This window comes from Arachis duranensis, chromosome 9 (assembly GCF_000817695.3).
Source record: "Arachis duranensis cultivar V14167 chromosome 9, aradu.V14167.gnm2.J7QH, whole genome shotgun sequence".
Taxonomy (NCBI): Eukaryota; Viridiplantae; Streptophyta; class Magnoliopsida; order Fabales; family Fabaceae; genus Arachis; species Arachis duranensis.
In genome coordinates, this window is record NC_029780.3 from 30261588 (window position 1) to 30272936 (window position 11349).

Below are 11349 nucleotides of genomic sequence, written 5' to 3' on the forward strand. Positions count from 1 at the left end.
GTGAGAATGATGATGAGTGTCACGGATCATCACATTCATCAAGTTGAAGAACAAGTGATATCTTAGAACAAGAACAAGCGGAATTGAATAGAAGAACAATAGTAATTGCATTAATACTCGAGGTACAGCAGAGCTCCACACCTTAATCTATGGTGTGTAGAAACTCCACCGTTGAAAATACATAAAAACAAGGTCTAGGCATGGCCGAGAGGCCAGCCTCCCAATGATCTAAGAACTAGACGTCCAAAGATGATCTAGAGATCTAAAATGATCCAAAGATGAAAATACAATAGCAAAAGGTCCTATTTGTAGAGAACTAGTAGCCTAGGGTTTACAAGGATGAGTAAATGACATAATAATCCACTTCCGGGCCCATTTGGTGTGTGCTTGGGCTGAGCACTGAAGCATTTTCGTGTAGAGACTCTTCTTGGAGTTAAACGCCAGCTTTGGTGCCAGTTTGGGCGTTTAACTCCCATCCTTGTGCCAGTTCCGGCGTTTAACGCTGGAATTTCTGTAGGTGACTTTGAGCGCCGGTTTGGGCCATCAAATCTTGGGCAAAGTATGGACTATTATATATTTCTGGAAAGCCCAGGATGTCTACTTTCCAACGCCGTTGAGAGCGCGCCAATTGGGCTTCTGTAGCTCCAGAAAATCCGCTTCGAGTGCAGGGAGGTCAGAATCCAACAGCATCTGCAGTCCTTTTTGGTCTCGGAATCAGATTTTTGCTCAGGACCCTCAATTTCAGTCAGAAAATACCTGAAATCACAGAAAAACACACAAACTCATAGTAAAGTCCAGAAAAGTGAATTTTAACTAAAAACTAATAAAAATATACTAAAAACTAACTAAATCATACTAAAAACATACTTAAAACAATGCCAAAAAGCATACAAATTATCCGCTCATCAGCGGTCCTGGCACAACTCTCTGTCCAGGCCGCGCGGTCGTGCTGTTCTTGCACGGTTTGTGCATGAACCAACTTTGGGCATTGACGTGTACACGTCGCCCACGCGTGCGCATGTGTTGCCCCTTATTTTTTTTAAGCAATAACTCAGAATAAAAGGGGAAACATGCTTATTTGAAAATTAACAAAGACAATTAATGAAACAAATATAAGCAAATAAACAAAATAGAATTATAAATAAGGAAGATCATACCATGGTGGGGTGTCTCCCACCTAACACTTTTAGTTAAAGTCCTTAAGTTGGACATTTGTTGAGCTCCTAGTCATGGTGACTTGTGCTTGAACTCATCTTGAAACTTCCACCAACGCTTGGACTTCTAATAAGCTCCAACATTTCCAAGTGACTTCACCAAGCATTGATGAAGTTCTTCACAAGCTTGAGCTCCCAAAGTTGATCCTCTTGTATGCCGGGATCCCAAATCTTGTTTCTACACCCGTCTTTAAGTAGATCATCATTGTTCTAATCGGGTGGCAAGCAATCCAAATTCTCACTGAGGTATCCAAACAACTTTCTAGACCCACTCAATTGAGAACTATACCAACCATTGCACTTAGACCTTGAACATCTAACCATAACGAACCTAGGATTGTGTTGCCAATCACTAACCATCTCCCTTTTTCTCTTAAAACTACAAAGTGCTCTAAGTTGGCTATCCGTCTCAAATAAACCGTATGTAAGCGGGAAATTAAAGCTTAAGGGGAAGAGATTTACCCCCTTGAATGAAAGAATGGATAGTGATGGCTTCTGGAGAGGTGTCTCCAATGGCGGCCTTGAGAATGTATGCTTCACTCTCTTGGACTCCTCTTTGAGGATCTCCACCTCTTGACAAGCTTCTTCAAAATCAACCTCTTCTTCAAGTCTAATAGGAGAGGATTCAATTGTAGATAAAAACTCATCAATTATTGAATCCATCTCATGATCAACCTTCACAAAGTCTTCAACCATGATATGCCTTGGAGGTTGTATACCTTCCTCAACATCAAATTCAAACGTCTTGGAAGGAAGCTCTATGACTTGAGTTTTCCATGGAGATTCCGCATCTTCTAAGTCTTCAACCACATCCTCTTCTTCGATAATTTCGGCTTTCTTCACTTGCTCTAGTACAAAATCAAACTCCTCCTTGATGTCTTCCACCTCTTGTTCAACCTCCCCTAATTCTTTAACTATTCCTTCATCTTCAAGGGTCTCTCTCTCCTCCACCTTTTGGGGCTCCTCTTATTTCTCTTGAAGTATGGATACGTGAATCCGATCCGTTAAGTCCCTAAGACGATCCTTTCTCTCTTGTTCCATGTCACTAGCATAATAGGGATCATGTTGCTCTTGGATTGATGGATATGGGTATTTCTTCATGGAGGGTGGTGGTGGGATGGATAGATCATTATGTGGATCCACACAGGATATAAGAGTTTGGAGAGTAGAGATGAGACCAACGAGAGTAGAGGTGAGACCAGCGAGAGTAGAGGTAAGTGTGATTTAAAGCTCTCTTTGCCCTTGGCGAATAACACTAAAGGTATCATCTATGGGAGCTTGGAGTGGATAGGAGAGTTCATTAGTTGGGAGAAAGGGCTTATAATACGAAGGTGGTTCTTCTTGATAAGGATATGGAGATGGTGTATATTGAGGTGGTGGTTCTTGGGGATAATTGTGTTGGAATTGGGGTGGTTTTATGTAAGGTTCATATGGTGGTAGGTTATGTGGATAAGGGTTAGGGTCATATCGAGGTGTTTGATTGTAGGGGGCTTGTGACTATGGTGGTTCAAAACTATGTTGAGGAGGATGTTCATAGGCATATGGTAGTGGTTGTTGGTAGTCACAAGGAGGTCCACCATATCCATTGTCTTCGTATGCATCATGGAATGGCTCTTGCTCGTAGTACATCGGAGAGGGTTGTTGCCATGGAGGTTGTCCATAAGCTTGAGGCTCCTCCCATCTTTGATTGTCCCAACCTTGATGTATGTTCTCATTGTAGCTTCCATTCCCTACAACATAATTTGAACCAAAATCAAAGCCAAATGGGTGAGAATTCATAGTGACAAGAGAAGATAAAAACAAAAACAAATAATAAATGATGAAAATAAATTTCTAAAACTAGAAACAACTAACAAAGAAACAAAAAGGCAAACGTATTCACAATATTCACAATAACCAATAATAAGGCACACATTTGCAATTCCCTGGCAATGGCGCCAAAAATTGATGGAAAAAAAATGTCGGTAAAGATTTTCAACAAAAATATCGCGTTGCAAGTATAGTTCTAAACCAACAAATTATCCTTGGTCAATGTTTAAATTGTTTGTCACAAATACAAACCCAATAAAATTAACCGAAGTATTTAAATCTCGGATCGTCTCTCAAGGAATTACAGGGAAGTGTACTTATAATTGGTTATGGAAAAGTATTTTTGGGTTTTTGTGATAAGAGACAAGTAATGTAAATAACAAGGAAATAAACTAACAACTAAGAAAAGTCCTAGCAAGGGTTGAGAATCGGAATTCCTATCCTCGTTATCATTGTCAATTGTGATGGTAATTGCAAATTGCTCTCACTTAGTTAACCTCTAACAATTGAAAGAAAGTCAAGTGAGCAAATCAACTTGAGTTCACAAATCCTAATAAAAAACTAGAGTTAGTGAAGTTCAAGCCAACTAGCAACTTTCAATCACCAACCAACAAGAGACTTTGACACTTCAAGAGTCTCCAAATTACTCAATCCAAGCTAAGAATACAAAAATCTAATTTAAAATCCAACTAAACATTTTATCAAACACTTGGTAGGTACAAAATAAAAGCATAGATAATTAATAAGAGATATCAAAATCTAAGGCTAACAATTGCAAGAGGAAACAATAACAACAAATTAAAGAAAGCAATCATAAACATGAAAACATAAATTGTATTAATATGGATTAAAGAAAACAAGAAGAATTCATAAACTAAATTGGTAACATAAGAAAATCAACAAGAGAAGTAGATAAACCAAAATACTAGAACAAATAAAAGTAGAGGAAAACTAAATTAAAGCAAAGTAGCAAACTGAATTTGAGAAGGAACAAGACTAAAAATCCTAAAACCTATATAGAGGAGAGCTCCTCTCTTTATAGAAAACTACATCTAAAACCTAAAATTGTGTGAATGAAAGTTGAATGAATGATTCCCCCATTCCAGCTCCACTCTGTAGCCTCTAATCAGTATTTTTGAACTTGAAACTGGGCCAAAAGTAGCTCAGAAATTGCCCCCAACGTTTTCTGTAAAATGCAGCACATGACACTAGTCACGCATATGCGTCAGCCACGCGTATGCATCGCTTGCCTCTTACACTGGTCACGCTGATCCTGCGACGCGTAGGCATCATCTAAATGCAAGGCAACTATGGCAAAATGCATATCATTTTGAAGCTCCGGATGTTATCTTTCCAACGCAACTGGAACTGCCTCATTTGGATCTCTGTAACTCATGTTATGATCAATTTAGTACGAAGAGGTCAAGATTGACAACTTAGCAATTTTTTCAATTTCTTGTGTTCCTTCCACTTTTGCATGCTTCCTTTCCATCCTCTAAGCCATTCTTGCCCTATAAACCCTGAAAACACTTAACAAATATATCACGGCATCGAATGGTAATAAGAGAGGATTAAAATTAGCAAATATAAGTCCAAAGAAACATGTTTTCAATCATAGCACATAATTAGGAAGGAAAATGTAAAACATGCGAATTATATGAATAAGTGTGAGATTAATGGATAAAATCCACTCAATTTAACACAAAATATACCGTAAAATAGTGTTTTATCAGTGAATGGGTGTTGGACGCCCACTAGGGGGTGTGAGTGCGCTCCCTTGATCCCTTTGTGGTGTTGAACGCCAGTTTTGGGTGTTCAACGCTGAACTCTGTCCTCTTGGGGCGTTGAATGCCAGAAAGAGGGTAGTTTGGCATTCAACGCCTGTTTTGGACCTCCATTTCAAAAGACAAGTATAAACTATTATATATTTCTGGAAATCCCTAGAAGTTAGCTTTCCAAGGCCATTGAGAGCGCATTATTTGGACCTCTGTAGCTCAAGATATACTCGTTGGAATGCACGGAGGTCAGGAGTTGATAACACCTGCAGTACTTTCTTTGCCTCTGAATCAGACTTTGCCAAAACTTGCCAAATTCTCCCAAAAATCACCTAAAATCATAAGAAAAACACAAAACTCAAAGTAGCATCCAAAAAGTGATTTTTGCACTAAAACCTACTAAAAGTTGATAAAACTTAATAAAACATAACCAAAAACACTAGAAAAATAGTACTAAAAAGGGTATAAAATATCTGCTCATCAATTACAAAAGAAGGCGAAGGAGAGTTATTCCTGAGTTTACGGGGTGAAGCTTGATCTTCAGGAGACCTTGGAGAAGGCCAAAGAAAGATATGCTATTCTTGAGGAGTCTGTGGCCAAGGGGATGGACGAGATGTTTGCTATCCTGAAGGCTCAAGTCCAAATCCTTGCCCCTGAGGCCAATCTTTCTCTATTCAATCAAGATAATATTGTGGTGGACGGGGAGATTATCTCGGCCCCTAAAGATGACGAGGAGGAGGCTTTGCCTGATCCGAAGTCTTCGGGTGCTCAAGTCGGCCAGACCTCTCAGACTCCCGAGGTCCTTTCTAAAGTTGTTAACGCCAAGATCCCTCCTTCACCACCTGGTGCCATTCCCGCTATGTCTCTGTTCACCCTCCGACCCCTCCTACCCGAGGTAAGGATGTCGTGACTGGGGAGGACCTTAATCCTCTACTTGGCCCTTCTTCGTAGCTCTTTGTAGTTTTTTCTTCCATTGTTAGATGGCCCGACTTGTGGGTCTTGATGAACAATTTTAACTTGTAATAGTTAGTAGTTTTTTGGACAAACTTACTTTTTCTTTTAAGTTATTTTTCAAACACTTTTAAAATATAAAGAGCCTTTCTTCACTTTGATAATGATTTTAGCTCTTCCAATAACTTTTTTCTGAACTGGCTCATGGCTAATATAGCTACTTAGTTGGGGATTATACCTTGACAACTTTTAAGGCTGTTTCTGTGCCAGTTTTATGTGGAAAACTTGCTTATATAGTTTTCCCTTTTATGAGTTCCGATTTCATTTAATCAAACTTTACTAAGTTCTTTTTACACTTTGTTTTTATTCTGCCTTGATTCTAAGGTCGGTCGTCACGAGTTGTTTATATAACTTCTTACATTAACTTATACCCATCGCTTCATCTTATTGACCATTTTAGGTCGGGCAATGATTTTCACAGTTTGTCGAGCTTAAATTAATGCATTTTTATAGGAAACTTTTGAAAAAGAAATGGAATTGTATTAATAAACGAATAATTCCTTTACATAAATTTGCTACTATGGATTTTTTATTACCCTTAGCCGTTGCTGTGGTGCCTCATTAAAATCCCCTTCGAAAAAAAAAACCCTTTTTTATGGGAAAAAATCTTAAGGTTCGGAAAATGAGTACACCAGGGAACAAGGTATGCTATCTAACTGTAGTATTTCTTCAAATTGCATGCGTGCCACGACCTCGTGAGCTCCTTCCCTTGCAGGTTGGACACTTTGTAGTAGCCCTTTCCTGAGACTTCGACAATCGTGTAAGGTCCTTTCCAATTTGCAGCTAGCTTTCCTTTCGCCTAACTTCTGAACTATGATGTCATTTCGGATTACTATGAAGTTGTTTGTCGCAAAATTTCCTTTGGTCACCTTCTGATTGTACCTTAGGGTTATTCTCTGTTTTAGTTCTTCTTCTCTGATTCGAGCTTTCTCTCAGACTTCTGGAAGGAGGTCGAGCTCTTCCTTTTGCACTTGGATATTGGCCTCTTCATTGTAGAATACAACCCTAGGTGACTCTTTAGCAATTTCTATGGGAATCATCGCTTCCATTCTGTAAGCAATTCGGAAAGATGATTCCCCAATTGTGGAATGAGGGGTTATCTGATATGCCCATAAGGTTTGAGGGAGCTCGTCAGCCCATGCTCCATTTGCTTCTTGTAGTCGGCATTTCAATCCGACTAATATGACTTTATTTGTAGCTTCAGCTTGTCTATTAGCCTGAGGATGTTCCATTAATGTGAATTGGTGTTTTATTTTAAGATCGGCCACCAAATTCCTGAAGGTCAAGCTGGTGAATTGCATTCCATTGTCTGTGGTGATAGAGTGGGAAACCCAAAACCTCGTGACAATATTCTTATAGAGGAACTTTTGACTTCTCTGGCATCGATCCACTTATTAAAGTAGTCGATCTCCATTATGAGGTATTTGAGTTGTCCTAGGGCTTGGGAAAATGGTCCAAGAAAATCGAGTTCCCATTTTGCAAATGGCTAAGGAAAGGTGATGCTAATAATCTCTTCAGGAGGTGCTACATGAAAATTGGCATGCTTCTAGTAAGGTGGACACTTTTTAACGAACTCGGCTGCTTCTCTTTGTAAGGTTAGCCAGAAGAAGCCGGCCCAGATCATCTTCTTGGATAGTGATGGGGCTCCTAAGTGATTCCCACATATGTCCTTATGTACTTTCTCTAAGACCCCCTTTGTGTTAGAGGTCGGGACACACTTTAATAAAGGGGTTGATGTGCCTTTTTTATATAGGACGTTGTGGACCAATGTATAATTTTGTGCCTTCTTTATAAGTCTTTGAGCCTCTTTTTTGTTCTTAAAGAGGACATCAAATTTAAGATAGTTGAATATAGGGGTCATCCATCCTAAATTTTGGTTAGATACAGTCATCACATTCAAGATGTCATCTCCCTTTGATATTGATGGTGTATGGAGAGTTTCCTGGATGAGGCTTCTATTGTTGTCCCCTGGCTTAGTGCTGGCTAGCTAGCTTAGAGAGGGCAACTGCTCGAACATTTGATTCCCGAGTTATATGCCAAACTTCTCCTTCCGAGAACATTGACAGTTGTTCCCGTGCTTCTTCTAAGTATTTCTTCATGTTGGGGTTGATAAACCCCAATTTGACGGTTTATCTTGTATTGAATTTAGGGTATTTTGATGATCTTTTCTTGCATTTAACCTATGAATTAGCATGGTTTTGTAATCTCTCCCGTATTTGTGCTTAAGTGTAAAAACATGCTTTTTAAGCCTTATTTTGATGAATTCTAATTCCTCTTTGATTCCATAAGATGCCTTGATGTGTTTGCTAGTAATTCCAGGATTGAAATAGGCTAGGCATGGATCAAAGGGACCTGAGCAAAAATCTGATTCAGAGGCTAAAAAGGACTGCAGATGCTATTGGATTCTGACCTCCCTGAACTCGAAGTGGATTTTCTGGAGCTACAGAAGCCCAATTGGCGCGCTCTGAATTGCGTTGGAAATTAGACATCCTGGGCTTTCCAGAAATATATAATAGTCCATACTTTTCCCGAGATTTGATGGCCCAAACAAGCATTCCAAGTCAGCTCAAGAATTCTGGCGTAAAACGCCGGAACGTGCACAAGAATGGGAGTTAAACGCCCAAACTGGCACAAAAGCTGGCGTTTAACTCCAAGAAAAGTCTCTACACATGAAAGCTTCAATACTCAGCCCAAGCACACACCAAGTGGGCCCGAAAGTGGATTTTTATGTCATTTACTCATTTTTGTAAACCCTAAGCTACTAGTTATCTACAAATAGGACCTTTTACTATTGTATTTGACATCCTGGAATCTTTTGATCACTTTAGATCTTAGGATCATCTTTGGACGTCTAGTCCTTAGATCATGGAGGCTAGCCTCTCGGCCATGCCTAGACCTTGTTCTTATGTATTTTCAACGGTGGAGTTTCTACACACCATAGATTAAGGTGTGGAGCTCTGCTGTACCTCGAGTATTAATGCAATTACTATTATTCTTCTATTCAATTCAGCCTATTCTTGTTCTAAGATATCACTTGTTCCTCAACTTGATGAATGTGATGATCCGTGACACTCATCATCATTCTCACCTATGAACTTGTGCCTGACAACCACCTCCGTTCTACCTTAGATTGAGTGGATATCTCTTGGATTCCTTAATCAGAATCTTCGTGGTATAAGCTAGAATTAATGGCGGTATTCAAGAGAATCCGGAAGGTCTAAACCTTGTCTGTGGTATTCTGAGTAGGATTCGAGGATTGAATGACTGTGACGAGCTTCAAACTCCTGAAGGCTGGGCGTTAGTGACAGACGCAAAAGAATCACTGGATTCTATTCAACCTGATTGAGAACCGACAGATGATTAGCCGTGCTGTGACAGAGCACGTTGAACATTTTCACTGAGAGGATGGGACTGTAGCCATTGACAACGGTGATGCCCAACATAAGCTTGCCATGGAAAGGAGTAAGAAGGATTAGATGAAGACAGTAGGAAAGCAGAGAGACGGAAGGGACAAAGCATCTCCATACGCTTATCTGAAATTCTCACCAATGAATTACATAAGTATCTCTATCCTTATTTTATGTTTTATGTTATCTTTCATAACCATTTGAATCCGCCTGACTAAGATTTACAAGATGACCATAGCTTGCTTCATACCAACAATCTCTATGGGATCGACCCTTACTCGCATAAGGTTTATTACTTGGACGACCCAGTGCACTTGCTGGTTAGTTGTGCGAAGTTGTGATAAAGAGTTGAGATTGCAATTGAGTGTACCATGTTGATGGCGCCATTGATGATCACAATTTCGTGCACCAAGTTTTTGGCGCCGTAGCCGGGGATTATTTGAGTTTGGACAACTGACGGTTCATCTTGTTGCTTAGATTAGGTATTCTTCTTCAGAATTTTTAAGAATGAATTCTATAGTTTCAAGGTGATGTTCTTATCATCACCAAAGCTGATTGATTTTCATCAATTTAGCTCTTGAATTTAATGTCCTGCTAAAGCTTGGCTAGCCATGTCTAATCATTTTAGACTGCAGTTTTAGACTAACATTGCATGATTCCTGGAATTCTTATTAAAAGTTTTAATCCTCTTTATTTTCTTTTTCCACATAATTTTCAAAAAATAAAAAAATTACAAAATCATAAAAACCAAAAACATTTCTTATTAGAGTCTAGTGTCTCATTTTAAGTTTGGTGTCAATTGCATGTTTCTGTTCTTCTTGCATTTTTCAAATTCATTCATGTGTCTTCATTGATCTTCAAGTTGTTCTTGATGATTTCCTTGCTCTGATCTTTAAATTCTCTTGTCTTGAGTGTTTTGTTGTTTCTCATATGCATTCTCAATTTGTTAGTGTCAGTAGTATACAAGCTTCTAAGTTTGGTGTCTTGCATGCATTGTTTATTTGATTCTAGTTGCATTTTGATTATTCCTCATCATTAAAAATTAAAAAAATCTTCTATTTGTGTCTTTTCTAGTCAATAATACAGAGAATTGAAGATTCAGAACATAAAACAGAGGAATCACACAGAAAAAGCTGGGCGTTCAAAACGCCCAGTGAAGAAGGAAAACTGGCATTTAAATGCCAGCCAGGATACCTGGCAGGGCGTTTAACGCCCAAAAGGGTAGCATTTTGGGCGTTAAATGCCAGAATGGATACCATTCTGGGCGTTTAACGCCAAGATGGCACAAGAGGGAAGATTTTGTTTTTAATTCAAATTTTTTTTCAAGTTTTCAAAATTTTTCAAAATCAAATCTTTTTCAAATCATATCTTTTCAATCATATATTTTCAAAATCAATTTCTTTCCATTTTCAAAAATACTTGCTAACAATTAATGATTTGATTCAATATTTCAAGTATGTTGCCTTTTCTGTTGAGAAAGATTTAATGTTTGAATCATATCTTTTCTTGTTAGCCAAGTCATTGATTTTAAAAATCAAATCTTTTTAAATTGTTTTTCAATCATATCTTTTCAATCAAATCTTTTTAAAACCATAACTTTTCAATCATATCTTTTTAATCACATCTTTTTCAAAATAGTTTTCAATCATAACTTTTTGATTTCTAATTTCAAAATCTTTTTCAAATTTCACTTAATTTCTTTCCCAATCTTAGTTTTCGAAAACCAGTTACCGTTTTTCAAAATTTCTTTTAATTAATTCACTTTAATTTTCGAAAATTTCTTTCCATCTTCTCACATCCTTCTATTTATGGACTAACATTCCTCCTCAATGCACAATTCGAACTCTATCTCTCTTGATAAGTTCGAATTCTTCTACCTTCTCCTTCTATTCTTCTTTTCCTCTGACCAATCAAGGAATCTCTATACTGTGACATAGATGATTCCATATTTTCTTTTTCTCTTCTCTTTCATATGAGCAGGAGCAAGGACAAAAGCATTCTTGTTGAGGCTGACCCTGAACCTGAGAGGACCTTGAAGCGAAAGCTAAGAGAAGCTAAAACACAATTCTCTGTAGAGGACCTAACAGAAATCTTCAAAGAAGAAGACATGGCAGCCGAAAACAACAACAATGC